Below are 19,879 nucleotides of genomic sequence, written 5' to 3'. Positions count from 1 at the left end.
TTGGATGGGTTAATTCAAAAACCTTGTCTTTGAGACCTGAATTTCTTTCTTCTGCTTGATTCTATTGCTAAGACTTTCCAGAGCATTTTGCATTTCCATAAGTTCATCCATCATTTCCTGAAGTTTTGATTGTTTTTTCTTTATGCTATTTCATTGAATATGTCTTCTTTCACTTCTTATATCATTTTTTTATTTCCTTACATTGAGTTTTGCCTTTCTCTGGTGCCTCCTTGATTAGCTTAATAACTAACCTTCTGAATTATTTTTCAGGTAGATCAGGGATTTCTTCTTGGTTTTGATCCATTGCTGGAGAGCTAGTATGATTTTTGGAGGGTGCTAAAGAACCTTGTTTTGTCGTATTACCAGAGTTGGTTTTCTGGTTTCTTCTCATTTGGGTAGGCTCTGTCAAAGGGAAGGTTTAGGGCTCAAGGCTGCTGTTCAGTTCTTTTTGTCCCACTGGATGTTTCCTTGATGTAGTACTCTCCCCCTTTTCCTACAGACGTGGCTTCCTGGGAGCCTGGCTATAGAGATTGCTATCTCTTTTCAGGATCTAGCCACCCGGCAAGTCTACAAGGCTCCGGTTTGGTCCTGGGGATCATCTGTTCAGAATCCTATGATGTGAACTATCTGTGGATACCAGCTATGTAAAGTATCAGCTATGGATACCAGCACCTGCTCCGGTGGAAATGGAAGGGGGGTGAAATGGACTCTATAAGGGTCTTTAGCTTTGTTTGATTAATACACTATTTTTGTGCTGTTTAGCCTCCTGCTGGGGGGTGGCACTTTCAAGAGAACATCAGCTGTGGTAGCGTGGGGAGAAACAGGCAGTGGGCGGGCCCTAGAGCTCCCAAGAGTTTATGCCCTTTGTCTTCATTTACCAGGGTAGGTACAGAAGAACAGATAGGTAGGGGCAGGGCTAGGCATGTCTGAGCTCAGACTGTCCTTGAGCAGGTCTTGTTGTGGCTGCTGTGGGGGACTGGGGTGAGGCTTTCAGGTAAATGAAGTTATGTTCCTAGGAGGATTATGACTGCCTTTGTTGTGTCATGCAGGTTGTGAGGAAAGTCGGGTAAAGCCAGCAGTCCCAGGTCTCACCCAGTTCCCATGCAGCCCAAAGGACCAGTCTCCCTCCCGCCATGCCCCCTCCAACAGCACCAAGTCTCTTTCTAGGCAGTAGGTGAGCAGGGCTGAGAACTTGCCCCAGGCTACTCACTTCCCAGCTGTGAAAAAAGGTAGAGCTTTCCTTGTTTCCCCTGCCTGTGAATCCGGATTCACACCCTTCCCAGATTTCTGGCCAGGAAACTTCTCAATTGGTTCAAATTGTTACAAAGTTTGGCTGAAGGTTTCCTTATCCCTGTAGCCTTTTTCCAATGCCTCCTGCAGTCCTCCTCAAAGAACCCTATCAGGTGAGGCAGAAATGGCTTAGTAGAGGAGCCAGTGAGCCCATAGGGATTTTCTCACTGCTTCCTCTACACCTGTATTTCAGTTGGCTCTCTAAATTGACTCAGCTCCAGTCAGAATCTTCTCCTGTAATCTAGACCTTCAGGTTCCCCAGTAGGGGTGTGTGTTCAGGGGCAGATGATCTCCCTTTCTCATTTCCACAGTTTGGGCACTCACAGTATTTGGGCTGTCTCCCACGTTCTGTAGGCGCAATCCACTTCCTTCAGAGGGTCTATGGGTTCTCTTGGCTTTTCTCATGTACTCCTGAAGTTGCTCTGAAGCAAAAGTTCACAATGCGAGCCTTCACGTGCTGTTCTGTCTATCCAAGTGGGAGCTACAATCTAGCCCTGCCTCCCATCCACCATGATCCCCCACCAATCTGTTCTCACTTATAAGTGGGAGCTAAATGATGGAGAACACATGGATACATAGAGGAGAACAAAAGATATTGGAGCTTAGTGGAGGGAAGAGGGTGGGAGGAGGGAGAAGATCAGGAAAAACAACTAATATGTACTAGGCCTAATAACTAGGTAATGAAATAATCTGTACAGCAAACCCCTGTGACATGAGTTTACTCATATAACGAACTTGAACATGTACCCTTGGACCTAAAATAAAAGTTAAAAAAAATAGTAAATCTATTCTTCACTCTTAAAGCCGACATATTGCTTAATGAATAAACTATTGGCATTCTCACTGAGATCTGTTTAAAAAGCAAACACTCCCATGTCTCCACATTTTACATTGTTTAGAAAGGAAAGGCTAGTGCAATCAGACAAATGATAACAATTAGTGGTGTAAAAATTCTAGATGGTATAAATGTATATGAAGAAAACCCAAGACTTTTTATTTAAAATGATCAAAAACAATACCAAAATTCAGAAAATTAGTATGCTAGTGGCATCCAACTACAAGAGACCAATCGTCTTTATATACAGAAACAATAACAAGTTGGAAGATATGAGTGAAGGGTAAACACTATTTACAAAAATAGCAAAAAATATTTCATATAATTAGCAGTAATTATTCTAAAATTATATAAAGAAAATGTTTAAACATTCTTAGAAAACAGGAAAGCAAACTTAAAAGTCTTGAATAAAGTTCTTGAATAAAGTGCTTGAATAAGAAGACTCAATATCATAAAAATTCTTCACAATTTAACATACAAATTACCACAATCCAAACAGGTATTTTAATTTCTAAAAATATAAAGATGGATTTTAAAGTTTATATTAAAAATATATAAATTCAAAATAACTTCAAAGAAAATTATATATGTAGGTATGACAAAATATGTATAGGGTTTATATATTTAAAATTTTTAAATGCCACTGAAGGAAATCAAACATGTGAATAAATAGAAAGATATATCACTGTCATAAATTGGAAAACTCACATAGTGAAAATGTTCATTTTATCCAAATTGATCTATACATTTAATACAATTCCTATCAAAATTCCAGCAAGCTTTTTGGGAGACATAGAGAAGCTAATTCCAAAGTTTATATGCAAAGACATAGGCCCTGTAATAGCTAAAACAGCCTTTAAAGAAGAAGAAGAAAATGATAGGAATGACTGTAACCATTATTAAAGCCTACTATATAGCATAGTAATCAAGACAATGTGGTATTGAAAAAGGGATAGACACATACATCAATGGAACAGAATAGAGAGGACAGAAATAGTCCTACACAAATATGTCCAACTGATTTTTGACAATGGTGCAAAACCAATTCAATGAAAAAAGAATAGTCTTTTCAACAAACGGTGCTGGAGCAATTGGACATTCATAGGGGAAAAATGGACCTCAACCTAGACCTACATGTTATACAAAAATTAACCCAGACTTAAAGATAAAACATAAAACTTCAAAACTTATTTTTAAAAGTAGACTATATTTGGAATCTAGAAATAGACAAGTAGTTCTTAAACTTACCAAATGCTTGATGCATTAAAAAAAATTGACAAATTAGACATCATCAAATTTTAAAACTTTTGCTTTGTGAAATACCTTATTAAGGATAAAAGACAAGCTGCAGATTGGGAGAAAATATATGCAAATTGCATATCTGTCAAAGGTCTAGTATCTAGAATAATAAAGAACTCTCAGAATTCAACAGTATAAAATAAACAATTCAAGTAGAATATGGACAAAAGATACTGATAGACATTTTATCAAAGAGGATATGCAGATGGTAAATAACACATGAAGAGATTTTCATCATTATACATTAGAGAAGTGCAAATTAAAATCACAATAAGATATCACTACATATCTATCAGAATGCTAAAATAAGAAAACTTGTGACATCAACTGATGGCAAAGATGTAGAGAAACTGGAGCACTTACATATTGCTGGTGGGAATGTAAAATGGTACAGACAGTCTGAAAAACAGTTTGGAAGTCTCTTAAAAAATTAAATTTGCAATTACCATACATCCCAGCAACAGAATTTGCTTTGGCATTTATTCCAAATAAATGAAAACCTGTGCCTACACAAAAACATACACATAAATGCTCATAACACCTTTATTCATAATAGACAAAAACTGAAAATAAAGCAGAAGTCCTTCAATAGCTGACTTGTTAAAGAAACTGAAGTACATTCATACTATTAAATACTTCTCAGTAATAAAAAGAAGCAAACTACTGATATGTGAGATGCCTTAGATTAATCTCCAGGTAATTAGGTTGAGTAAAATAAAAGTCAACTCCAAAAGGATACATGCTATTTGATGTCATTTATATAAAATTCTCAATATTGCAAAATTATACAAATGCAAAATATGACGGTGGTTGCAAGGGATTAAAACTAGGTAAGGAGTGAGGTGGCTGTAGCTATAATAAAAGCAACACCAGGACTCCTTCTAGTGATGGAACTATTAAGTATCTTGATTGTATCAATGTTAATATCCTGGTTCTGATATATTTCAGCAGTCCCCAACCTTTTGGCACCAGGGACCGGTTTCATGGAAGAAATTTTTTCCAAGGATGGGGCGGTGTGGGGGACAGTTCCGGGATGAAACTGTTCCACCTCAGATCTTCAGGCATTAGAATCTCCTAAGTAGCCACAATCTAGATCCCTCGCATACACAGTTCACAATAGAGTTCATGCTCCTATGAGAATCTAATGCTGCTGCTAATTTGACAGGAGGTGAAGCTCAAGTGGTAATGCTCATTCATACACTGCTCACCACCTGCTGCATGGCCCAGTTCCTAACAGGTTGTGGACTGGTACTGGTTTACTGCCCTGATGTTGGGAACTCATGATATATTATATTATAGTTTTGCAAGATACTACAATTAAGGGAAATGGAGTAAAGGGTACCTAGACACTCTCTTTATAATTTCTCTAAATTTTATTTAAATCTACTATTTTCTCCAAAACCAGTTTAATTAAAGAAAAAAAAAAAAAAAAACAAGTATGTAAGTAAATAAAATGAATATAAAGAAAAACTAAGAAAATTTTACACAAATGAGCAGTGAGTAGAAAACAGCTCCTCCAGATATTAAAACATATTATAAAACCCCTATAATTAAAATAGTGTGGTCCTTATGCATGAATAAACTGAATGAAATGGAGGATAAATTCAAGAAATAGGTATAAGTACATACAGAAATGTATTTTATAATTAAGATGATATTTTAAATCTCTCAGGGAATGATAGGTTTAAGAAAGAAACATGTTTAAATGAGCACTGGAAAGCCAGTTGGAAAACAAACTTATGTGATACATCAGAATGTACTCCAATTGGATCAGAAATCTACACAAAAAAGGCAAAAATCAAAAACAAATACAAAACAGATGAGGAAGCAAGCAAACAGACATAAATACTATTAAAAAGTGTAGGTGACTTTTATAACTTGGGTCTGGGGAAATCTTTTTAAATATGACTTTATGTATATTAGACTAAAATTAAAAATTGTATTTCAAAAGAGGATCCAAAATAAAAGAAAAAGATAAGTCTATGACGCCTTGTTTACAGGATGTATAACAAAGAAAATAAAAGCCTATATAGGCAACAACAATAAGACAAAAACAGGAAAATAAGTAAAAGCTATGGACATGTTTTACACAGCAGATAAACATGAGGATATATAGAACATCATCAGTTTTCAGGAAAATGTAAATTCAGACAATAAGTACCATATTACAACCATATTAGAATGAGACAGGCAAAAGTTTGAAAAGTCCCATAATATCAAGTATTGGTGAGGTTACAGAGTAATAGGAAGTCTTATTCACTGCTTGCAGAAGTATAAATTTATACAAATACTTTGTGAGATTTGGACACATATTTTAATCACCAGTAATTCCCCTTCTAAGGCCTAAAGAATCTCTTTCAAGTGTGCATCAGAAGCCTCATATAAGGATGGTTAGGAGCACTTAGTATTTATGAGTGTGGCCTTTGAAGCTAGACTATCTGGTTTCAAACTGTACCTCCAACATGTAGTAGGTTTAAACCAGGGGCACATTACTAAAGCTTGCCTTGCTTTGGTTTCTTTGAATTTACGATGGGAATAATAGTTGTGAATTGTGTTTTCCATATAGGTTTTTTCCAAGTTTGGTGATTGTTACAACACAGAAGGTCCCTAAGCAACACATAGCAATGGATCGTGGTTTTTGTTTTCATCTTAATCAGTAGGAGAAAATATTTGGATGTAAAGTAGGTAGTCTAGCCTAGTACTCAGGCACATAGGATTTTGATTTGGAAGCTCCAATTTTAAGTTTCTTTATATCAATGTATGACTTTTAAGAGATTTATCTAGACCTCTCTGATCCTCAGGTTTTTTATAACATAGTACCTCATATGGTATAAGGGCTCATATATGTATTGAATGCATAAGCAAATGAATGAAGTGTTGACTAAATGAACACATGATATGTTACATCATATATTAGAATTAATGGTAATTGGTGATTAATTATGAAAAGTATGATAAAAAATCATGAAGCCAGGACGTTGTTGGTAAAATGTATAAACACACGTGTGTGTGTGTGTGTGTGTGTGTGTGTGTGTGTGTAGCAGCAAAACAAATACAGATGCTTTGGAACTTACTATGAAGCTATCTGTATCTTGTTAAACCCACTGTGAGTTGAAAATACTGTAAGTCAAAAACACATTTAATAGACCTAACCTATCGAGCATCATGGCTTAGCCTAGCCTTACATAAGCCTATAGCTCAGAACACTTACATAAGCCTATAGCTGGGCAAATCATCTAACACAAAGCTAATTTTATGATAAAATATTGAATCTCTTATGCAATTTATTGAATACTCTACTAAAAGGGAAATAGTTGCTTGAGTACTCCAAGGGCGGTTGCTACTGAATGCATACCACTTTTGCACCATCATAAAGTTGAAAAATCCTACATTGAACCATGATAAGTTGGGGACTATTTGTATATTTGCTGAGACTACTTGCATTTATCTTAGATATTTATTTCTTTTTCTCTTTTATTCAATAGAATAAAATTGCAGTGACACAAACAAGGAACAACTCAGTATTTTTCCACTCCCTGATTCAAATATGAATTACCCTTCCCCCTTCCTTGCCCATATAAATGACAGACTTTCAAATTTCCCCTTCTCTTCAGTTATGATATAACCATTGACTCAGAGAAGACATAGTTAACTGCTTCTCTCTTTTTTAGCTCTTTCCCTTCCTCCTGTTGGGAACTTCAAGGACAGGACAAGGGACAGTAAATTAAAGAAACACAAGCAAAAACTCACTTATTTAGTTGATGCTAGTGTTTCTTTTATTTTGCCCTTTGATGCCATCTGTCATGTTAGACATTCAAATGTTCACTTTGTAATGGATTGTGTCTATGGCTTATTCAGGACCTGCCTCCCCAGTCACACGCAGAGACCTTTAGACTGAACAGTTTCTGTAGTGAAGGATGTGCTCTCCAGCTGATCATGTGAAATGTACCATTTAGCTCCTGCTTCTTCATGTGCTACCCTCTCTTGCTGGAGATAACTTCATGGCACCTCAAGCTTAGCTACCTCTGTTGCATTCACTGGGACTCAGGAATATTTCATTTTCTTGGAAACTCCAAAAGTAGAAGTGCAGTCAACACTTTGCAGCTCTTTTTCTCTCTTATCAGTCATCAGCTTTTACAGTCAAACTCCTGCCTTTAAAATCTTCAGACAAGAATTGGATACCAGTCATTTTGTTCATGTCCCTCCCACCTCAAACTTGGAGGGATAAACTGAAGATCTTCTTTTTCTCACTGTATTAAGGTCAGATGACACTGAATGAATCTAAGAGCTCAGTAAGCTTGTAGCCGGGGAATGTGGGCCACTTGCTCCTTCTTTCTGTTTCTTTGGAACTCTCTCAGTTGGCTTAAAGGAAGATGCTTAAAACTCAACCTCTCTACCAAGAGGACAGAGGTGAAACACCAAGCACTCTCTTCTCAATCAAAAATTTTTCTTCCCATGAGTTTCTTAATGCAATCTAGCCTTCCGCTAATATACATTGGGTGGAGAATATATGGACCCCTCTGGCTTCCTTTAGCCATACTAAAGGTGAGTGTGTGGAAGTTCTTTGTCTGTTCTTTTTAGAATACAGAGGTACTTACTATTTGTTAAGTTCAGTTTGGGGGCTACAATAGGAAAAGTTCCATTTAATGATATATTATTTTCACTTTCTTGCTGGATGAAAGCAGAATGTAGAAAAAATTAAAACCAGAGGCCTGAAAGGGTTTGTTAGCAGAAAAGTTGTAAATATACATAATGTTCTGTACAGTGACTGGGTTTCAAATAGAAGCATTGTGAGCTCTGTAAGGGGGCATGTCAGAAATGGAATAGTGAAGCTGGAGCCAAAAAACCTAGTAGGCCAATGAGGTACCAGATGGAATGACTCAAGAATGGAACTATGAGGCAGATACCATCCCTGTGATTTACCTTTGATTTGCTGAATTTAGCAAGGCACTGAGCACATAGAGTAGATTCAATGTATATTCATTAAATGAATGAAATGCAGAATGAGCCAATGTTCCAAAAGAAATGTTTTAATTGCCCTTCAGTAGATGTTAGCAGCTTGACTTCAAGAGTGATTGATTTGTGACTCTTGAATGCAGCTGTGGCTGCATCAGATTCTAACCTTGAACAAATAATTTCACATCTCTGTTTCTTAGATTTTTCAACTGTAGACACAGGATACTAATTATATGCTAGTCACTAATCCAGGTGCTATAGATAAAAAGATGAAAATGATCTAGTCCTTATTCTCAGAATCTTTCTGGCTAATGGAAGAAAAAGATAAGGAATCTAAAAATTACAACAGATTTATGTGTGACATTGTTTTGTTAAGCACCCAGTGTCATGGTTGCAGAAAGAATATCTAACAACTATAAGGAGGTTAGGGTACAAACGGACTCTTAATGAACCAAGAGGAGTTAGACAAGAAGACAAAAATGTAGTCTAATAAGAGGATGCTGCATATGTGTTCATGTGGTATAGTTATCAAGCTATGAGTAGTTTTGTGGAGCAAAGTGAGATGCATATGGAGGATGGAGAGAGTATGTGACATTTCCTATCTTAGACTGGTGTTGCCCACAAACAAATGCAGAGTTGGCAGCTCTTGTATTCCCCAGGTGAATCCTGATACAGATTAGCATAAGTATATGACTTCATCCACTACCTTAGAAGGGTGGCAGGGCAACTTGGGATTCTAGGCAAACATCCAGTTTCTGCTCCTATCCCCTTGCAGGCACCCAGTCAGTTTCCACATAACCAAGGATAAAGTGAAGAGACCTTTTGAAAACCACAGGACACCCTAGAGGACAAAATGAAGAGAGAAAGGAGAAACTCAAATCCAAGAAGCCTAAAAGCAGAGACTGGACCAGTTAGGTCAGTAGACTACATGGAAAAGAAACAGTCATTTTCTGCTGCAGAGCAAGGGAGTAGAAACAGGAGAGCAAGCAGTGGGTCTGTGGAAACTGGCTAAAGAAGGGACTGTTGCTGAGGTGAGGGTGCTTCACCTTGGGTATTTCAATGGATGGGATATAAAAGACCTTGGGATGGATATAAGCCACCAATTTATCTAGATGACTCAAGGAAGAAAGGAGTAAAATAGACTAGGTAAAAATGTAAATCACCTGGGTAGTTATAATCCCCCCAAATGCGTATGGTAATGGACCATTTCACTAATATTTTACTTCATCTTGGTCAGAGTTTCAGGGCCAAAAAAGACAAACGTATTTGCGTAATGTGAATGTGTGACTTTATTGGATGCCATTGCTACCCAGGAATCCGTGGATATTGTTTAACTCTTGAAACAATAAAAGAAAATGCAAGTTGGTGAAAGCTATCATGCTGCCCTTCAGTGGTTGGCAGAACATTCATGAAATGTTGAGGCCATGTCAGTGCCAAAGCATAGGTGCTGTGCTTGGTATTCAGCTCTTGAAACAATGACCATATACAGCTCTCCTATTAGGGTGCATGATCATTTTCCTGTGCACAGCTAGCACAATATAAACATGTGAAATAACATGATAAGATCCAAACATGGCAAAAATCCAAACACATATCCATGTCACTGAAATAAAGCCCACTGTGATGTCAGCACAGTTCTCTGAGGAAGCCGTCTCCTGAATAAGGGATATTAAAATCCCAAAAGAAATTATACTAAGGGCAGTAACATAGTTTCATGACTGAGCTAATGATATGCCCAATGGCCTTTTCACATAGAAATACAGATAGACCCCCATTTCATGGAATCCAATATTCCCAGACATCATCCTCAAAATGTGTCCTCCAACCACATCATGTGAGTCTATTGAAGCATATGTGCTGAGTTGCTGTATATTTTGGATCCTATGGGAACTCAGAATAAGTAATTTACATAACATGTTTCACTTGGGCCACTTACTGAACAGTTATCTCACACAAATTACTATCTTCCTAACTTCACATCATAAGTCCATGAGGTTCCATAGAGCAAGTATTACTCTACTTTACCGGGGTAGAAATTGTGGCTTGGAGGTTACCTGCCCAATATAAAACAATACTAAATAAAGTTAAGACTTTACCCAAGTCCTTTGACTCCAATCTAGAATTCCTTTGATTTCTAAAATGCCACAGAGGTAAAAAAAAAATTATATTTGTAGTATGAAACTTAAATCAATAAAATATGCTGTATTTGTGGTATGTTATTATGACATTAAAATATCATTTACAGAAATTTGTTCACAAAATTGGCACAAACTGGCACTAATTTTCCATTAAATGGAAAATGATATTTGAGTGGGACAAGTTATATTAATTAAATGAAGAAATTTAGTCTGAAAGATTTTAGTAACAGATAGAAAAAAAAAGACTTCATTATTTTAAAATCACTTTTGAAATGTCAGATTTATTTTTACAAGGAAGAATTTGTAACTAAAGTGCTACGTCCATGGACACAATTTCACCTGTAGTCCTCTAAAGTTGCTTAAATATTCATACAGATTCCAGGTACCTCAGGGATGAAATACAGGTAAGGGTATTCTTTAAAGTAAAATTCCTTACTGAAAAAATAAAATTCTATTGCTTTGAGGCTCATGCCATCTGATTATGCCACTCTTTTTCTCCTCCCACACACAGTTCCCTCATTATTAGTAATCTGGTTTCTCCCCAGTCTTCCTCTTTTACCCAAATTTTGCCATCTTTCTCAGTGACTCAACATCAATCTGGGTTAACTATCTGATATCTAAGTCTGTCAGTTGCTTGACATGCTCATCCCACTGAGAGTCTCCTTGCATGCCACCACAGAAACACATTACATTGGGGGTACAATTAGCTTTGTCATCACCTGAAACTCCAACTTTCATTGAAACCCTGACATCAAGTGACGTCAAGGAACACCCTCACTCTCTCTGGTTCCTACCTCCAATCTTTTGAGCTCACTGGTTCATCCATTAATACAAATCTTCGACTTTTCCAAACTTCTCTGCTCAATCTCTCACTGACATCAACTTTTTGCCTTCACTCTTCTGTCCAGTTTAGATTCTAAAATTCATCATTTATATTCACAAATTGGCATAAGGCCTCATTTCCCTTGACATTTTTCTCTTTGATTTTGCATATGCTGGACAAACTCAACCATTTATTTATTCCTGTACTCATGGACTGGTACAGTGCTAGCACAAACAACCCAGCAAATTTGGTTAGCTTTGCCTAAAACTTTTGATCAGGCTGGGGACAGTGACTCATGCCTGTAGTCCCAGCACATTGGGAGGCCAAGACAGGCAGAATACTTGAGGCCGGGAGTTCAAGACCAGCCTGGCCAACACTGTAAAACCCTCTCTCTACCAAAAATACAAAAATTATCTGGGCATGGTGGCCCATGCCTGTAGTCCCAGCGACTTGAGAGACTGAGGCAGGAAAATCGCTTGAAACTGGGAGGCAGACATTGCAGCCTGGGTGACAGAGTGGGGCTCTGTCTCAAAAGAAAAAAAAAAAAAGATGAAATATTCCTAATAGATATTTAACACGACAATGCTAATATTTTGTTTTTTATGTAAGCCTGCCTTTCTACTATTCAACGGGATCATTTTACAGTCTCTTTTCGAAACCTTCTGAAATCTGTCTTCTTTTTTATGTTTGGTGACATAACTTCAATGAAAAATAAAATTAGAGTAGAGGAAGTATCTATTCTTTTTTATATCACCAATACAAAACTAAAACTATCTTTATGAATTCCATCTCCTGCATCCTCAATTCTATTGTGACCTTTCCACATTCTTTAAACAAGAAGATTGAGTGAGTGTTCACTATTTGCCAGACACTACATGCTTCTTTCCCCTTAAGCCCTGTCCCCCATTACCTCTTGTTATCTCAAGAACCTCACTACCATGGGGACTTTGGTCCCTGCCTGGCTTTCTTTTTTTACTTTCTTTTTTTTTTTTTTTTCATTCAACAACCAAAGACTGATCTTTGTAATGCTCCAATGTGCTCAACATGTTTTCTGAATGCTACATCTTGCACTGAGGGGAAAATAGAAAGAGAAATAAATTAGCTTTTAGTCCATATTTCTTTTTCTTTTAATCTTTCTAAAGGAAAAACAATCTGAAAACCTAATCTAGGAAGTCTTTTGTGATTTAACCTTATGACAAACTGATTTTTATTGTCTTTTCTCCAGATTGCTGTCCAGGGCAACAGCAAATGCTGCACCCATTCTTGGCATATCATCCCTCTTGTAAAAGGCAATCATGGCAGGAAAACTGAGACCAATGACTTTTTCATTCTCCACCTCTCAGCTCTCCAAAGTAATGGCACTGGGTCTTCTCATCGTGTATTTCTTTTCAGATGCATACTTTCTCCCTCTAACAATCTTTTTATATGTAATTTAAAAAATAAATTATTCCCAGAAAGCCTTGCAATCTCAAAGATTTTTCAAAATTTATTCCTTCATTTCAATAGGTTTTGGGGAAACAGTTGGTATTTGGTTACATGAATAAATTCTTTAGTGATGATTTCTGAGATTTTGGTGCACGCATCACCCAAGAAGTGTACATTATACCCAAGGTGTAGTCTTTTGTCTCTAACCCCATTCCCACCCTTTCCCTGATCCCCAAAGTCCATTGTATCATCTGTATGCCTTTGCAACCCTATAGCTTAGCGCCTGCTGATGAGTGAGAACATACAATGTTTGGTTTTCCATTCAAGAGTTACTTCACTTAGAATAATGGTCTCCAATTCCATTCAGGTTGCTGCAAATGCCATTATTTCATTCCTTTTTATGGTTGAGTAGTATTCCATGGTATATATGTAGACCACATTTTCTTTATCCACCTGCTGATTGATGGGCATTTAGGCTAGTTCCATATTTTTGCAATTGTGAATTGTGCTGCTGTAAGCAAGCATGTGCAAGCATCTTTTCCATATAATGAATTCCTTTCTTCTGGGTAGATACCCAGGAATGTGATTGCTGGATCAAACAGTAGATCTACTTTTAGTTCTTTAAGGAATATCCACACTGTGTTCCATAGTGGTTGTACTAGTTCACATTCCCATCAACAGTGTAAAAGTGTTCTTTTTTAATCACATCCACACCAACATCTATTATGTTTTGACTTTTTGAATATGGCCATTCTTGCAGGAGTAAGGTGTTATTTCATTGTGGTTTTGATTTGCATTTCCCTGATTATGAGTAATGTTGAGCATTTTTTCATATGTTTGTTGGCCATTTGTATATCTTCTTTTGAGAATTTCCTATTCAGGTCCTTAACCTACTTTTTGATGAGATTGTTTTTTCTTGCTGATTTAAGTTCCTTGTAGATATTGGAAATTACTCCTCCACTGAATATATAAATTGTAAAGATTTCCTCCCACTCTGGGGGTTGTCTGTTTAATCTGTTGATTATTTCTTTTGCTGTGCAGAAAGCTTTTAGTTTAATTAAGTCCTATCTATTTATCTTTGTTTTTATTGTATTTGCTTTGGGGTTCTTGGTCATGAAGTCTTTGCCTAAGCTAATTTCTAGAAGTGTTTTTCCAAAGTTATCTTGTAGAATTTTTGTGGTTTCAGGTCTTAGATTTAAGCCTTTGATCCATCTTGAGTTGATTTTTTTGTATAAGGTTAGAGATGAGGATCCAGTTTCCTTCTTTTACATGTGGCATGCCAATTATCCCAGTACCATTTGTTGAATAGGGTGTCCTTTCCCCAGTTTTATGTTTTTCTTTACTTTGTTGAAGATCAGTTGACTGTAAGTATTTGACTTTATTTCTTTTTTTTTTTTTTTTTTTTTTTTTTGAGACGGAGTCTCACTCTGTTGCCCAAGCTGGAGTGCAGTGGCCAGATCTCAGCTCACTGCAAGCTCCGCCTCCCGGGTTCATGCCATTCTCCTGCCTCAGACTCCCGAGTAGCTGGGACCACAGGCGCCCGCCACCTCGCCTAGCTAGTTTTTTATATTTTTTAGTATTTCTAGGGTCTCTATTATGTTCCATTGGTGTATGTGCCCATTTTTATACCAGTACCATACTATTTGGGTGACTATGGTCTTATAGTGTAGTTTAAAGTTGGGTAATGTGTTACCTCTGGATGTTCATTTTGCTTAGTCTTGCTTTGGCTATGTGAGCTCTTTTTTGGTTCCATATGAATTTTAGGAATTTTTTTTCCAGTTCTGTGAAAAATTATGGTGGTATTTTTATGAAAATTGAATTTAATTTGTAGATCACTTTTGGCAGTATGGTCGTTTTCACGATATTGATTCTACCCATCCATGAGCAAGGGTGTATTTCCACTTGTTTGGGTCATCTATGATTTCTTTCAGCAGTGTTTCATAGTTTTCCTTGCAGAGGTCTTTCATCTACATGGTTAAATATATGTCTGGATATTTATTTATTTATTTATTTTTGCAGCTGTTTTAAAAGAGATTGAGTTCTTGATTTCATTCTCAGCTTGGTCACTGTTGGTGTATAGTAGAGCTAATGATTTGTGTACATTAATTTTGTATCCTGAAACTTTGCTGAATTCATTCACAGTTCTAAAAGCATTTTGGATGAGTCTTTAGGATTTTCTAGGTATACAATCATGTCATCAGCAAACAGTGACAGTCTGACTTCCTCTTTATCATTCTGGATGCCCTTATTTCTTTCTCTTGTCTGATTGCTCTGGTTAGGACTTCCAGAACTATGTTGAACAAAAGTGGTGAAAGTGGGTACTATTGTCTTCTTCCAGTTCTTATGTGGTATGCTTTCAACTTTTCCCCATTCAGTATAATGTTGGCTTTGGGGATGCCATAGATGGCTTTTATTACTTTAAGGTATGTCCCTTCTATGCCAATTTTGCTGAGGGTTTTAATCAGAAAGAGATGCTGGATTTTGTCAAATTCTTTTTCTGCATCTATTGAGATAATAATGTGATTTTTGTTTTTAATTCTATTTCTGTGATGTATCACATTTATTGACTTGTGGATGTCAAATCATCCCTGCATTTCTGGTATGAAACCCACTTGATCATGGAGGATTATCTTTCTGATATGTTGTTGGATTCAGTTAGCTAGTATTTTGTTGAGTATTTTTGCATCTCTGTTCATCAGGGATATTTGTCTGTAGTTTTCATTTTTCATTATGTCCTTTCCTGGTTTTGATATTAGGGTGATACTGGCTTCCTATGATGATTCAGGGAGGATTCCTTCTTTCTCTATCTTTTGGAATAGTAACAATAAGACTAGTACCAATTCTTCTTTGAATGTCTGATAGAATTCAGCTGTGAATCTATCTGGTCCTGAACATTTTTGGTTGGGTAACTTTAATTACCATTTTTTTTTTTAACTGATGCTGATGAACAGAGTGTGTATTCTGAAGTTCCTGGGTAAAATGTTCTGTAAATATCTGCTAAATCATTCATTCTAGGTAAAGTTTAAGTCCATTGTTTCTTGATGGACTTAACTTGTCTTGATGACTTGTCTAGTGCTGTCAGTGGAGTATTGAAGTCTATCTCATTTCTTAGATCTAGTTGTTATTGTTTTATAAATTTGGGCGCTCCAGTGTTAGGTGCATACATGTTTAGAATTGTGATATTTGCCTGTTGTACTAGTCCATTTATCACTATATAATATCCCTTTTTGTCTTTTTTACCTGCTATTGCTTCAAAGTTTATTTTGTCTGATATAAGAATAGCTATTCCTATTCTCGTTTAGTGTTTATTTACATGGATTATCTTTCTCCAATCCTTTACCTTAGGTTTATGTGAGTCCTTATGTGTCAGATGAGTCTCTTCAAGACAGCAGATACTTGGTTGGTGAATTCTTATCCATTCTGCCATTCTGTATCTTTTAATTCAGCATTTATGCCATTTACATTCAACATTAGTATTTGAGATGTGAGATACTATTCTGTTCTAATACTATTTGTTGTCTGAATACCTTGTTTTTTTTTACATTGTGATGTTATTTTATAGGTCCTATGAGATCTATTCTTTAAGTAGATTCTATTTTACTGTATCTTGAAGATTTGTTTCAAGTAATCGCAACACTTTGGGAAGCCGAGGCAGGCAGATCACGATGTCAGGAGATAGAGACCATTCTGGCTAACATGGTGAAACCCCCATCTCTACTAAAAATACAAAAAATTAGCCAGGCATGGTGGCAGGCACCTGTAGTCCCAGCTACTTGGGAGGCTGAGACAGGAGAATGGCATGAACTCAGGAAGCGGAGCTTGCAGTGAGCCAAAACCGTGCCACTGCACTCCAGGCTGGGCAACAGAGGAGATTCCACCTCAAAAAAAAAAAAAAAAATTAGAGCTTCTTTTAGCAGTTCTTGTAGTTCTGGCTTGGTAGAGCAAATTCTCCAGTATTTGTTTGCCTGAAACACTGTATCTTTCTTTTTTAAATGAAGCTTAGTTTTACAGATACAAGCTTCTTCACTGATAATTGTTTTGTTTAAGGAAGCTAAAAATAGGACCCTTGTCCCTTCTGGCTTGTAGGGTTTCTGTGGGCGAAATCTGTTGTTAATCTGATAGATTTTCCTTTATAGGTTACCTGATACTTTTGCCTCAGAGCTCTTAAGATTCTTTCCTTTGTCTTGACTTTATATAACCTGATAACTATGTGCCTAGGTGATAATCTTTTTGCAATGATTTTCCCAGGTGTTCTTTGAGCTTTTTGTATTTGGTTGTCTAGATCTCTAGCAAGGTCAGTGAAATTTTCCTTGATTATTTCCTCAAATATGTTTTTCAAACTTTTAGATTTCTCTTCTTCCTTGGGCGGCAGAAGAATAATTGGTGTTAAAAATAACACCAATTATTTATAGGTTTGGTCATTTAACATAATCCCAAACTTCTTGAAGGTTTTGTTCTCTTTTTTAATTCTTTCTTCTTTGTCTTTGTCAGATTGGGTTAATTCAAAAGACTTGTCTTTGAGCTCTGATGTTCTTTCTTCTATGTGTTCAATTCTATTGCTGAGACTTTCCAGGGCATTTTGTAATTCTCTAAGTGTGTCCTTCATTTCCAGAAGTTGTAATTTTTTTTTTAATTTATGCTATCTATTTCACTGAAGATTTTTCCATTCATATCCTGTAATTTTTTTATGTTGGACTTTGCCTTTCTGTGGTGCCTCCTTGATTAGCCCAATAGTTATCTTATGAATTCTTTTTCTGGTAATTCAGAGATTTTTGTCTTGGTTTGGATCCATTGCTGGTGAGCTGGTGTGATCCTTTTGGGGTGTTAAAGAATCTTGTTTTGTCATATTACCAGTATTGTTTTTCTGATTTCTTCTCATTTGGATAGACTATGTTGGAAGAGAGATCTGGACTCAAGGGCTACTATTCAGATTCTTTTGTACCATGGGGTGCTCCCTTGATATGGTGCTCTCCCCCTTCCCCTAGGAATGGGGCATCCTGAGAGCCAAACTGCAGTGATTTTCATTTCTCTTCTGAATCTGGCCACTCAGCAGAGCTACTGGGCTCCAGGTTGGTACTCGGCAGTGTCTGCAAAGAGTCCTGTGATGTGATCTGTCTTCATGTCTCGCAGCCACAGATACCAGCACTTGCTTCAGTGGAGGCAGAAGGGGAGTGAAGTGGACTCTGTGTGGGTCCTTGGTTATATTTTTGTTAGGTGCCCTGGTTTTGTGTCGGTCGGCCACTAGCCAGGAGGTGGTGCTTTCAAAAGCACATCAGCTGTGGTTGTATAGGGAGGATACAAGCTTGTGTTAGGGTCAGGCAGTGGGCAGTCCCAAAGGATTATGTCCTTTGTCTTCAGCTAGCAGAATGGGTTGAGAAAGACCATCAGATGGGTGCAGGGTTAGGCATATCTGAGCTCAGACTCTTTTGGGGTGGGGCTTGCTGTGGCTGCTGTGGGGGTTGGGGGTGTGGTTCCCAGGCCAATGGAGTTATATTCTCAGGAAGATGATAGTTAGCTCTGCTGCATCACACAGGTCACCAGGGAAATGGGGGAAAGCAGCAGCCACAGGCCTCACCCAGCTCCCATGCCATCCACAGCCCAAACAGCCCCTCTAACTCTCACCATGCTCCTGCCAACAGCACTGAGTTTATTTCCAGGCAGCCATTAGGTGGGGCTGAGAATCTGCCCCAGGCTACAAACCAGCCAGCTGAGAAAGCAAGCAGACCCACAGCTTCTCAGCTATCTCACGGAAACTGCAGCGGCAATCCATTCCCTTCAAAGGGTCTGTGGATTCTCTTAGCTTTCCTGGTATGTTCCTGCAGTAGTTCTTGGAGCAAAAATTCATGATGTAGGTCTCTACACGCAGCTCGTGTGTCTGAATGGGAGTTGTAAGTTAGTCCTGCTTCCAATTTGCCATTTTCCTTCTTCTTTACCCCTCTGCCTGTTTTTGTACTGCTACTTCATAATTCCCTTCACCACAGTATTTCAGCATCACTGTACTTTTTGCAACACTACCAAAGACCAACACTTTCCAAACTCAGGGACTTAGACCACTTGCGAAACACACTCTTCCCTTGACTTTTGTAGGTTTAGTTCGTGGTCAATGCCTTGTGCTCAGAGAGGCTTTCCCAGACTATAAAATGAAGGTTTACCTAAGCTCTATCATCTATCTCAGCACCTTTTCCCTTTTTGATACATATTACATCTGAATATATGTATTTGTTGTTGAGTAGTTAGTACTTTCACTTAATACTTAGTACTTCTGACCATGCCTCCTTCCCAATTGTGAGTTCCATGAGGACATGAACTAAGTCCGTGTTTTTGTTTCTGTGTTGCCTAAGCCCTGGAATATATTAAGTAAGAATGATGTTAAATAAGTGAATCAAAGAATGAATAAACTCACCATTACTTATTTTCCATTTTCATAGCCAAGCATTAGTATTAGTTTTGTCAGAAGAAACTGATTATACCAACAGTGGCCCTCTCTCTATCATATCTAATAATCTACTTGAAACAAACTATATTTTTTGTTCATCCCCTTAACATTAGGTTTAACCAGATTAGAAGTTATTATTTTTCTTGGGATATGAGACACTCACTAAGGCACAGTAAGGGTTTCACAGATCCTGAAAATGCAACTAAAATCTTTTCATACTGGCTTCTCACACTTGTGAACCACAGGCCAAGCGAGGAGCTAATTACTATGCTAGGTAAAATAATTTAATCCTTGTTATAATGAAAGCCTAGGGTTGCTACTACACAAAGGCAGAGGAAGATGTATGTCTGGAACCCAGGGCCTTTCTTTTCCTAGTGATAATTGTCAATAGAAAAATGCAGCAACAACAACTCTAAAAAAAAAAAAAAAAAAAAAAAACAAAACCGTGGGCGCAGTGGCTCACGCCCGTAATCCCAGCACTTCAGGAGGTCGAGGCGGGCGGATGACAAGGTCAGGAGATTGAGACCATCCTGGCTAACTCGGTGAAACTCCGTCTCTACTAAAAATACAAAAAATCAACCGGGCGTGGTGGCGGGCGCCTGTAGTCCTAGCTACTCCGGAGGCTGAGCCAGGAGAATGGCGTGAACCCAGGAGGCGGAGCTTGCAGTGAGTTGAGA

At 37.6% G+C, this 19,879-nt stretch overlaps 1 long non-coding RNA gene across 1 annotated transcript; it reads left to right on the top strand.

The window, feature by feature from the left end:
- The first annotated feature begins 1,099 nt into the window (after positions 1-1,099).
- On the top strand, positions 1,100-12,790 carry LOC117098009. Its single transcript, XR_004443137.1, has 3 exons — positions 1,100-1,229; positions 9,156-9,411; positions 12,567-12,790. It is a non-coding gene; the product is annotated as an uncharacterized LOC117098009 (long non-coding RNA).
- Positions 12,791-19,879: the final 7,089 nt, after the last annotated feature.

Source organism: Trachypithecus francoisi, unplaced genomic scaffold (genome assembly GCF_009764315.1).
Source record: "Trachypithecus francoisi isolate TF-2019V2 unplaced genomic scaffold, Tfra_2.0 Lachesis_group15, whole genome shotgun sequence".
Taxonomy (NCBI): domain Eukaryota; kingdom Metazoa; phylum Chordata; class Mammalia; order Primates; family Cercopithecidae; genus Trachypithecus; species Trachypithecus francoisi.
Note: the sequence above shows the minus strand (reverse complement) of the source record. Positions and strands in the feature narration are given on the sequence as shown.